The sequence below is a fragment of the Callospermophilus lateralis genome, chromosome 3, assembly GCF_048772815.1.
Source record: "Callospermophilus lateralis isolate mCalLat2 chromosome 3, mCalLat2.hap1, whole genome shotgun sequence".
Lineage (NCBI taxonomy): Eukaryota > Metazoa > Chordata > Mammalia > Rodentia > Sciuridae > Callospermophilus > Callospermophilus lateralis.
This window is the reverse complement of record NC_135307.1, coordinates 178,407,235-178,419,688: the sequence shown is the minus strand read 5'-3', so window position 1 is coordinate 178,419,688 and position 12,454 is coordinate 178,407,235.

The window sequence follows — 12,454 nt, the reverse complement described above, 5'->3', positions numbered from 1 at the left end:
GATCCAGGATCTTAGGGTCCTCCTGGACCCAATTGAGGAAGGTGGCTAAACTCTGAGCAGGTGGCAGGGGACCTTGGGGATAACCTGTATGTGCTTTGTGCATTAGTCAACATACCCCTTAAACCTAAAGACTCCCTCTATCAGGAAGCTTTCCTGGATTTTTCCCTGGAGATTGCTTGCCTAGAGCAGTTGGCTCAGCCTTCTGCTGGTGATAAGCAGACTTACTCTTCCTTAATGACTAGATTCCTAGCATGGCCCTTGAGGGCTCCTGCCTCAAAAGGAGGCCTGCATTTTTATTTATCCAGCTGCTATTTGTCAGAAACCCAGGCGTGAAGAGGGCTTGGGGCTACAGGGTGGACAGTCCCTACCATTAGGGAGTCTTCCAGGAAAATGGGAGAGGGAATGACATTGAGCAAATAATCTGAGAGGTACACAACTGTGGACTGTGGCAGGTGCTAGAAGAGAGTCTCAGAAGGGATCTGATGCAGACCTGGGAGGATTGACATTCAGACTGAGATCTGAAGATCAAGTGTAAATGTTTGAGCAGTGAAGTAATAAATGAGATGTTATTTCTTACCATCTAATCAAGCATCTCTGTGCTTGCAGATAAAGAGACTGGGCTGAGAGTAAAATTAAGGACCACCAGTATCTGGCTGCCCTAGAATCATAACCCAAAAGGCTTTTTGGGCAAAAGAGGTCAGTCCATTTAAAGCTAGAGTACTAACTGATGGGAGATCTTAAAGGGGGGTTGGGGGGCTAAGGCTGAATTGCTGGTGGCAGGCCCCAAAACTCAGCCCTGGGGACTCTTCAGCTTTCAGCTGACTGGGAACCATCACAGGGAACAATCACAAACAGGGATCTGAGGGAAGCTAGAAAGTAACACAATCAAATAGCATTTAAGGTGGGACACTCCAGCTGGGCGCAGTGCAGCCTTTCAACAGGGAAAGTAGCAGAGCTGTCGGCCTAGAAGGCTACTGACCAGACTGGCCAGACCACTGTGAATGAGAAAAAGTGGATGGAAGGAGCAGCCATGTGTGAGGAGGGAGGAGGCAATGAGAGAGGACAGCAGGAAAGTCAACTCCCACTGAATAGCGGCAGGAAAGGAGGCCAGTGTCCAGTCAGGACACCTGTGTCCAGTCAGTTAGCACAACCAGAAGCTAGTCCCCTGGCACCCGGCAAAGCTCACAACCCACCCCACCAAAACAGGTAAAAAGGTCATTGTTCTGAAAAGAGGAGAGGGCAAGGAAGTGTTCCTGGCAACTGTTGGAAGATCAACCTGCCTCAACCCAGCAACTGTTCTTCCCCAGTGTCTTCCCGAAAGCCCAAGGGAAAACAGAATTGGGAAGATGACATATGTTGAGAGAAACTTCAGTTGTCTATTCAGTTGTCTGTCCAGTGAGGGAAGGCTGGCCAAGCAGCAACGGAAGACTTCAGCCAGAAACCTTTCTTCCTTTGGGATAATGAGAAAGGGACTCCAACATTGGGTAGAGGGTAGACTTGGAGGATCAAATAACTTCAGAGATCCCCACGCCTTATGCCCTGCCTTTGTGACCACACCTCCCTTAGCTTGTTTCGTGGCTTGTAAAGTGGAGACCACAGGACCAACCTCAGCATCTGCCTCAAGGCGAAGTGCTGTTCCCTCTGTTCTGTGACCCCCCTGCCACCTTACTGTGCTCTGCTTCAGAATAGGACTGATTCTCTGAGTTTCCTGCTCATTTATTCATGTAAGGAGCATTGATCAGGCTTTTTGCCAAGCTCTGAGACATGAATGCAAAACAACACGACACTGTCCTGGTGGAGCTTGGAGCTTCAGGGCAGGAGGCGATCTTACAGGCAAGTGGCTATAGCACCTGCCGTCAGGGCTTGAGTGGAGTAAGAGAGGGAAGTTATTTGGGAGACCAATTGTCAGTAACTAGGTGTAAAATCCCTCAATTATGTTTTTTAAAATATTTTTAAAGTCATAGATGGACACAATACCTTTATTTTATTTATTTTTATGTGGTGCTGAGGATCAAACCCAGTGCCTCACACATGCTGGGTGAATGCTTACCACTGAACCACAACCCAAACCCCATGAATGATATTTTACATTCTCTGGAAGGACAGTATCCTATAGAGGAAGAAAAGACCAAGGCATAGCTGTTTTCTGAGAGACCAAAGTCTGGGGTTCAAGCCCTAGCACAGCAGCCAGCCTCCTCAGTGACCCTCCATGGAGCTCCCTCTCTTAGAGAGTGATCTCTGCCTGTTTAAGAGTATTTCATCATGCAAGGATTGAACATGACCCTTCCCCAAAAAACTAATCCTCTGCATGGTTCTGGCCTTTTACCTCTTTTCCTGGGCAGGTTGTGGACAGCCTACACTTAGACAGCTCACCATCTCTGCCAAAGCTAAACCCCTGACAGTCCCCTGCCCCACACTGGTGTGGCAACCTCCAAGGAGAGGGCAGAGAGGCAGGTGATAAGACCCTGGGCTTGATTCCCACCCACTTCCCATGTGACTTTGTTATCCTTTATTCATTCTCTAGACCTGTTTCCCCTTTTATAAGTCAAAGAGAGGACCAGACCAGGAAGTCTTAAAGTTTCCAAAGCCATCTTCTGTGAAGCATTGGTAACCTCTATCTTTGCTACTTCAGTCTTAGAGATTATGTTTGAAAAAATGTGTATTAAGACAATCAAGTATTTAATCAAAGGATTTTGCATTGAAGAATAAACTTTTTTAAATTTCTGGCTATAGTACTGTCAAGAATGTTAGCTTACAACCATGGCAGACACTGAAAAGGTCTATGAGGAAGGAAAACAAAGTCCTGCACTGGTCCCTGTTGCCTGTGGTCCCTGCTCCTTAGCTTGGTCCTTAAGGCCCTGCACAGCCCTTAGAGATAGGGCTTTTAGTCTTTGTCCTTTGACTAGGCACAGAAGCTGCCTGACCAGGCCTGTCATGGTACCTGTTGGTTGGCCAGTCCCATGGGTAGATAGATGGATCCCCCCCAATCTATTGCCAGATTCCCTAAAGAATGGGTGGCCTGATCATTCTTTTTTTTTCTTTTTTTTTTTTTTAATTATTATCTTTTAAAAGAGAGAGAGAGAGAAGAGAGAATTTTTTAATATTTATTTTTTCAGTTTTTGGTGGACACATCTTTATTTTATTGTGTGGTGCTGAGGATCAAACCCAGTTCCCCGTGCATGCCAGGTGAGCACGTTACCGCTTGAGCCACATCCCCATCCCCAGCCTGATCATTCTTAAATGGAAGGGAATTGCCTCCCAAGTCTCCTTTTGTCAACTCTGAAGTGACAGAGATTATTTTTCAGCCTCCAGACTACTATTTTGAACAAAAGACTTGTGAGAAGAAGTTCATAAAAGTTTCAACAGCCTGACATCCTCTGTGAGGCAGTCTAGCCAGTAGTAGACACCCCAGAAGACCTGGATGTAGGTGGATCCTGAGTTGTTCATAAGATGTGATTTCCTCTTCCTGCCTCTCTCTACCTGCCCTGTAACCTTAACCCACAGGTGTAACTTCCCAGGCTTTGCTGCTTTTATAAGCACCTCCCTGTACCCTGGCAGGCAGGTGAGCTGGCAAGAGTGCAGGGTATGGACTGCTGCCCTGTTTCTCAGCTAACAAAAGTTCTGCTGAGGGGTTCTGTTACTTGCCTTCAGAGGCACAGCTGGGCCAAGCTGGCCCTTGATATGTGAGCTCTGATCACAAACTGAGCCGGTGATCAGTGTTATTTATCTTCCCATTTCCATCTCCTGCCCTCTCAGACCATGAGCATTCTCTTAAGAGTGATGGCCTCAGAACTCCCTTCCTTTCATCCTCACCCACCTGCATTCCCCACACACTCCCCTGAGCACATCACCCAGACTTAAGTCCTGCCTCTGGCCCTGTGCCTTCAACCCACTTAGAAAAAAGACCACCAGCTTCTGTGCAGCCCCACAGACTCAGCCGCAGTACTGTGGGGGTCAGGCTGGACCATTTCAGAGGCTGATTTTTGGTAATTGGTTTGGGGTTTTGTTTGTTTTTACCTACTGATCAAGTATGAACCAGTTCTTATTTTCACACCAGGAGCCATTTTTATGAATAGCATATGGTTTCATTTTGAACTGACAGAAACTAGGGCCCACAGGCGCATAGCACCACCATGGCTACTGCAACCAATGGCCTCATGACTGTGCTTCTGATATTCTGAGTGTGCAGTCTTGAATAATGTTGTGAACCAGCGAGATTGGATTGCACCTCCTTATGCCTGGTCATGACAGTGCCACTGCTCCTCCAGTCCTTTCTGTCTAGCCCCTGTTAATCTTTTCTGTGTCCCTCACCTCTTTTTAATTTGGACCCAATCATCTCTGGTTGATGGGTTGCAACAGATGTCTCTGCTTCCAATCCTGTCCCTTCTAACCCATCATCCTCATGGCCACCACTGGGCTCTCTTATGCCCTGCCTTTGTGACCACACCTCCCTTAGCTTGTTTCATCACTTGTAAATTGAGACCATACCACCCACCTCAGCATCTGCCTCAAGGCAAAGTGCTATTCTCTCTGTTCTGTGACCTCCCTGCCACCTTACTATCCTCAGGCTGCTTACCAGCGTGGGTCATTTCTGTGGCTCTCAGCTTAACTTCTGTCCTTCCTCATCCCTGGAGCACTCAGTGTTCACAGTCTGGCTCCCACCTGCCTCAGCGAGCTCTTATGCTGCTCCTCCAGGTGCCCAGCAGGTGAGCTATGCCCAACCTCCCTGAAGAGAGATGGTCCCTTTCCTATGTGAGGCCAGGCGATTGCCCAAGGAGATGGTGTTGAGGGAGGGATTTTGAAAAAGAATGTGAAGTCTCCTGTGCCAACTACCACCAGTAAGACGACCAAGAAGGGATCACTGGGTTAGCTAGGAGGTCTCATCATCCCTTTTGGGATCACCAGAGTGATAGAGGCAAATGTCACATTGCTGTGGGAAGAAGGGAGGAGGAGAGGGGAAAAGTGGAAATGAGATACACAATATGCTTTTTCCAACTATGAAGGGAAAGAAAGATGGAGAAATGGAAGGACCTGTTGGACTGTCCTTTTTTTATTTATCCAGTATTTGGTAGGTGCTTTTTTAGATCAGGCCTGATAAGCAATTTATCAGCAGTACCTCCATTAGCCCTCAACATCCTAAGGTTGGCACTGTTACAGGTGCTCTATAGAGGAGATTCCAGAGATGGGGCCACTTGTCCAAGATGAGAGGCAGAGCTAGGATGTGCAACCCCTCCACTGTCCTCTAGTCTCAACCACTGTCCTTGTCCTATCTTCAGCTTCGAGGGAAAGGACAAGGCAGAGGGGCTACCTGATATGGAAAACTAGGGATAGGGGAGAGAGGAGAGGGGGCATTATAGAGGTTAGATGGGATTTGAGGGGTGGGAGGACACAGAACTTTTTCAGAGGGTAAAGGGCCTAGAGCAACTATTTTTAAAAGTCAAATAGAAATGAGTCCATTAAAAACTGGGGGTGGAAGCCCAGCACAGTGGTGCACACCTGAAATCCTAGCAGCTTAAGAAGCTAAGGCAGGAGGATTACAAGTTCAAAACCAGCCTTAGCAACTTAATGAGGCCCTTTTTTTAAATAAAAAATAAAAAGGGCTGGGAATGTGGCTCATGGTTAAGCGCCCCTGGGTTCAATCCCCAGTTAAAAAAAAAAAAAAAAAAAAACCAGGGATGGGGGAAGAATTGAATATTTAACAAGTGGGGGATCTCTTTTAAACTAAAAAGCAATAAAATGACATCAAGAAGGCAAAGACCAACAGTGAACAAGGGCAAGAAATAGGCTGTGCCCCAAGATGCCTGGAGTGGACTGGACTAGACAGACAAATATAGGTCAGCCCCGGACAGCAGACGTGCAATGACCCTCCCACCCAGACCTCGGAGGCTTAGTGCTCAGCCCGTTACCTCATCTGTCCTCAAGCCATCGCTGGGAGATGCTGAATAAACATTTGCTGATTTGAAGTAAACATATGAAATGAGAAATTACATCAAAGAGGAAAAATACCAATGTTAAGCTCCTAAAGTAGAAGAGAACTGGATGTCCCATCCTTTGGCCAGCTGGGTGGGACTGCATAGGGTACTCACAGTTGAGACCTACATGATGAACAGGACGAGCAGGACCAGCTCCTCCTGTGGATACAGGTCTGCATGATTTGCAAGGATAGTCCCCATTAAGGGTTTTGAGGTTTGAGGACTTTTACATAGACTCATTCAGTCTGGTGGGTGAGTTTGCTTCCATCTCCTGGGATTCTCAATTTTCCCCATTTTATAGAGGAAAGAAGACACTCCCAGTTCCCAAAAAGAACTGTCAGAAATAGGCCTTTGACACCAGTGTCTATTTTTCACACACCATACCCCTTCCCTGAACAATTAACAAGTTTACTATATAGTTCTTTATAACCCAGGATTACAAATATTTTTTATGATCATGGTTATATAAGCAAAATCCTCATACTGGCTTTCCAGCAAGGATGCTTTCCAGTCACTTGCTAGGTGTCTTGTGAGTCACCTCCTTTTACCAGATCTGTTTCCCCATCTGTAAAATGAGGCAGTTGGACTAGATAATCCCTGAGTTCCTTTCCAGCTCTAGCCTCACATCCTCAGATGCCCTGGTGCCTTCAGTACTAATTGAACAGGAAGCATAGTGACTCAAGGTCTGAATCAAGTCCACATCTTGGAGCATGGAAGAATAATGGTGATGGACACAGCCTCAGGAAGATGAACTTTGCAGGAGCTGGCTGAGACAATTCTTTTGCTGATGGTGAAATGTCCCTGGCAAAGTCTCTGCAGGTAGGTTGGTACAGATGAGGAGAAAAGGTGGGGCTTTCCCCCTTTTATAACACCTGAATAATGGTTCCTTGCAGGATTGGATGCCTCCAGGACTGGTAGATGCCAACTAGATTCGTCCATTCACACTGGCAAAGTAGGTGACGTCTTTCCACATGCTCTTCTGGCAGGACTTCCAGAAAAACTTTCTGTTACACCCTTAAATGCCTCATTATAGGGCTGGGTATGTGGCTCAAGCGGTAGCGCGCTCGCCTGGCATGTGTGCAGCCCAGGTTCGATCCTCGGCATCACATACAAAGATGTTGTGTCTGCCGAAAACTAAAAAATAAATAAATAATTTTTTAAAAAATGCCTCATTATGTCCAGAATCATACCTCCCTATAGCCTTCCAGTTCCCTGCCCAGTGGCATATTCTGAGAAGGTTGTTGCAACAAATGTCATAGCTAGGAATAACTTGGAGCTGGAGCAGAGAGGGGAGGGCTTGTCCAAAAGTGAGGTTCAGACCGTTCACTAAAAAGAAAAAGAAAGAAACAGAGCACTCCCAAATTCAAAAATAATTTTAGATGGTCAAAAGGAGATAAGAGTCCATTAAAAGCCAGGGAGAAGAGGAATTGAATATTTACCAAGTGTCTGAATGGGGGAGCCCATTTAAGCTAAAAAGCAACAAATGACATCCAGAAGGCAAAGGTCAATCAATTTGATTACATTAAAACTATTTCCAAAGTCAAATAATATCATAAGCAACCAAAAAACAGAGTGGGTAAAATATCTGCAGATCCATAATGTATAAAATAACTCATCCAAAAGCAAAAGGGGTAATTTGTAAGTCACTGAAACAGAAAAGGAAAAAAAAAGGAATTAACTTAAAATTTGGAAAAAGACCTTCCCTAACAACCAAAGATCAACAATAAAATGGTAGGAAAATAAAGATTTTCACCAAAAAATTAGGGAGGGGGTAAAGTTTAGGAATCTCCAATAAGAATATCCAATATTGATGAGACTACAGTGCGACAGGCACGCCTGTCCATTGCTGCTGGGCTTGGGGGTGAGTTGGTATATGCTTTCTGGAAAGCAATAAGGTAGTCAGAATAAAGATGAAAGTTGCAAGAGAACACAAATGGCCCGTATTTATACAACACCTACTCTGTTAGGCTTGATGCTAGTTTTTAAAATATGAAGATAAATAAGATATGATCCTGGCTCAGTGGGGGAGCACTTGCCTAGCACATATGAGGCACTGGGTTCAATTCTCAGCACCACATAAAAATAATAAAATAAAGGTATTGTGTCCATCTACAACTAAAAAAATAATAAAATAAATATAATCCTTGCTTTTGGACCTGCAGAAGGGTAACAAACACATACAAGCTGGTAGTAAAAGCATATGTGGACAGTGAAGGCCAGAGGTATGCTTAGGATATGTGAACAAGAGCAGCTAAGGTTGGTGGTGTAAGTATGAAGTTTTGTTTATTTGTTTTTGATGCCAGGGATTGGACCAGGCCCTCGTGCACACTTAAGCAAGTGTTCTACCACTGAGATACATCCCCAGCCCTGTAAAAAATTTATTTTGAGACAGAGTCTTGCTAAGTTGCTGAGGCAAGTCTTGAACATGTGACTTTCTGCCTCGGCCTCCAGAGATGCTGGGATTACAGGTGTGCACCACCATACCTGGTATAAGTATGAGAGTATCCAGTGAAGGCAAGCAAGAAAAGGACTGCCTTGGAGAGGGTAGAGGAGGCAAAGCCTGGATGAGAGTGAGGTCAAGGAGATGGAGAGAGGTGATCAGATCCAGGAGGTGGAGAACCTGCTGACTAGTTGGTTGCTAGGGTTAAAGAAAGTCAAGGATACCTTTTCTGTTTGTCTCTTGGGAGATTGGAGAAGTAGGAGAATGTCCAGGAGAAAGAGCAGACTTGGGTGGCTAGAGAAGGATGATTAAGCTCAATTTTGGACAAGTTGAGTCAAAGGTGAGCATCCCGGTGGAGGCAGCCTGCGAGGATCCTAGGTAGAGGATCTGAATCCCAGCAGGAGGTTTAAGCAAGAGATCTGAGTGGGGACTGATGGTGCTGTAGCCGTGGACTTTGGTGAGCTGGCCCTGGACAATATGCCAGCTGAGCAGAGACATGAGGTGGGGCAGGCACAAGAACCTCATCCTCACTGAAGTGGTGGGCAGAGAGAAAGAGGAGCCCACAAAGGAGAAATAGAAGTCAGAGAGATGTGGAAGAAGAATTCAGAGCCCCTGCTGGCATGGAAACCTGGGATGTGAAACAAATAAAAAGAGTCATCAACAGGTCTGAGAGCCCATCAGAGGGAGTAATGAGGGGTCTAGATCCTCAGCCCCAGGGGTTTCCTGTGAGGCCTGGGCAGAGGAAAAAGAAAGGCGGGCAGTGTGGCCATCTCTGGGAAAAGCTTCTGGAGTAATGATTTGGGCCTGGAGACAGGGTCTGAGCTAGATTGAAGGGAAATAAGGATAAATGTGACAAAAGAGGTCCAAAGGGTCTCACCTTAAGTCCTTCTGTCAGAATAAGAAGCAAGATCAAAGGACAGGTGGTGCTGGAGGAAAATGCCCATGGCTGACCTTGACTGCATTCCCACTGGCACTCAGATCTTTACCCATCTATACCCATCGGTGCTCATAAAAGAAGCGGTAAGAAATGGAAAACTAGGGATGTGCTTAAAGGAGAGGTACAGAGTTCACAGCAACAACCCAGCCCCAGAGACTGTCCTGTGGCTGACTTTTCTGAAATGGACACAGGAAGAGGGGCCTACTGAGAAGGCAGAAAATAGGCCAGAGAAAACCACCAGAAAAGTGGGAGTCAGAGGAGCCCAGGGAAGAGAGTTCAAGAAGGACCAGTGGCCACTGGCAGGCCATATGCACAGAGGACAGAGAGGCCAGGGCCTGCCCAGCCTCTGGAAACACTGGCCACAGCAACCTTGGGGAAGGGGCAGAAGCCCTGCTGGGCATGGGCATTCTTGAGTCTGGCTGAGAAAGCAGGAGGGGGGGGCGGGCTGGAGGAGGCCACAGGGCCAGGAAGTGGCCCACTCCCCCAGGCCACATCTGGACAGAGGAAGACTCTGTGAGCCAAGCCTGAAGAGCAGGGCCAGACAGCAGAGGGGCCCTGGGCGGCGGGATTAGTGGGGAGGTGAAGGGATTAGCTGTGTTGGTGGAAGGAACACAATTCAATCATGTTCATTTACCAGGGAACCTGATCTCCATGTTCTCCAGGAGGCTTCTCGGCCCCTGAGTCCCGGCTGCAGCTCTAATTAGCTGCGGTTTCTGCCTCGTGGCCGGGTCACCTCGCATACATTCTTGTACCTTTCGGCACCTAGCAACAGGCAGCTGGTGAGGAGGGCAGGATAATTATTTTCTGCCTGAAATCAGGTATCTGAAATGGAGGTTCAGACATCTGATTTTTTTTTTTTTAAACCAAAAAGACTTCTGGGCAAAATTCAGGAATCAACAAATAAGGAAACAAAAGTCAAGGTTGAAGCTGTCTGTGTCTTGGGAAATTCTCTCTAGTCTCAGGAAATGCCCTCCATGTCGGCCTAACGTACAGTTTATACCATGGGATCGTGGCCTTGTCTGGTCATTGCAGTAACACCACCTGCACCAAGGGGCAGATAGTCCCCATTATTCTCACTTCTCAGGGAAAGAAACTAAGAGATGTGGAGCAGAGGGGAGGAATGAAGTGGGTGGGAACTGAGCCACAGTCTTGAAGGTGTCATTTAGGGTCTCAGTAACGGTCTACCTGGTGATCTCACCTAGACATTGGATAATAAATTGTAACGACCCATATCTGGGCAAAAGTCAACGCTAAGAGAGCCTTGGTGTACTTGGCTGAGCCTGGGCCTCGTGCCATACCCCCTCACAGTACTGAGTGGCAAGAGGCGGGACCTGAAGGAGGCATGTCTGTGGCTTCTGCATGATAGGGCAGTCTATTTCCCACCATAGCCGCTGAGATAAGGACCAGGAAATCTCCCTAAAGGTAATACAGGGTTGTGGGGAGGAATCGGGGTGCTAGGAAGCCAGAAACAAACAGAAACACCCGGATTTCCATTATAAGAAGTGAGTCACCAGTCCAGAGGCAGGGGACATCCAGATAGGAAGAGTCCTGAACGAGACTGTGGGGATGGAGAGAAATGGACCTGAAATTTGTGGTAGATCAAAACCAGAAGTAATGGGTAAGTGGTTAGCCATTTGAGAGAGGGGGTCAAGGCAGGGCTGCCTCCTGAGTGTCTTGAGTGGAACTGTCCTGGATGTTAGGGAGGCCCCCTGGGTGGTGAACGGCACAGAAAGCCCAGTCTAAGGCATGGGAGAGAGGCCTGAATATAGCCAGGGGGTCAGGGCCCAGCTGGGGGCCCAGCAGGCACTAAGGTCTAGTGCTCAGGAAGCAGCACAGCTTTTCAGTACTGGCCCAGGGCAATCACTACTCAGAAAGATGGAGCCCCTAAGAAGAGTGAGATGATCACCAGGGAGAGTGCAGGGAGATGGGAGAGGGCCCAGGGCAGAATCAGGAAGGTGTGGGCAGCATAGAGAAGGAAGGGCCTGGGAGATGCCACAAACAACTAGGAGAGGAGGTTGCCATGGTAACCAAGGTAGTGAAGGGTTTCAAGGAGAAAGTAATCAACGCTGTCAAATGCAGCAGTGAATTCCAATAAGAGAAGGACAGAATTTAATCCTTTGGATTTCATGATTACTAACTTTTAGCGTCCTTAATAAGAGCATTTTGGGGGAGTGATAGGAACATAAGCTGGAGTAATGTTGTCACATCAAGAGGGATATGAAACTGTCACTAAGCATCTTTTAAGGAGTCTGGAAGGAAGACTTTGAAAGGTGAAGGATGTGCGTGGGAAGGCTGAGGCTTGGAAAGTGAGTTTATAGGCAGACATTAGCTTCCAAAGGTGATCAGTGTCCCATGCTTGGTGGTAGAATTTCATCCATTCCACGTATTCCAAGTTGGCACCTACTATGTGCCCATCAGTATTCCTACCACTGTGGATATTCTGGGGAACGAGTTTAATAGACAGAGCCCCTGTCCAGCTTTCATGGAGTTGGGGAAGAACATAATCAGACAGCCACGCACGTCAGTACGTACTCTCTGGCACTTAGGGGAGTATGTGCTGAAGTAAAGACCACCATGTGGGAGGGTGGATGAGGGGCTCTGTCCCTGTCTCTGGGAGGCTTCCCTGGGGAGGTGATGCCCCGAACCAAGTTGTGCAGAGGAAGGAGTCCACTGGACAAAGGGAATCAAAGGAAAGCATTCTTGGTCAAGGGAACAGCCTGTGCCAAGGCTTGAGTCAGGAAGGAGTCTAGGAGAGGGAGGCAGGTAGTTAAGAGGGGAGTCAATAAAGGAGAGAGAGGGAGGAGCAAGATGCACGACTTTCAAATGCTAACCTTGAAAGAAAGAAGGCAACGCTGGCCTGTGAATATTTGGTCGGCAAGAAGCCTGAGTGATTGAACAGTTAGGAATGAAGACAATTAGTAAAACAAATGAGCTCCCAACAGGGATAGCATCAAGTGTGGAGGTGGATAAATTAGTTTGGGGCAATAATGTGTGTTTGACCAAATGCGGCAAAATTAAGTTATTTACCTTTTAGAGAGTAACATGATCTCCGTGTTCTATTGGGAGCTTTTATCTGACCTGTGTACTGACTACATGTCTAATTAG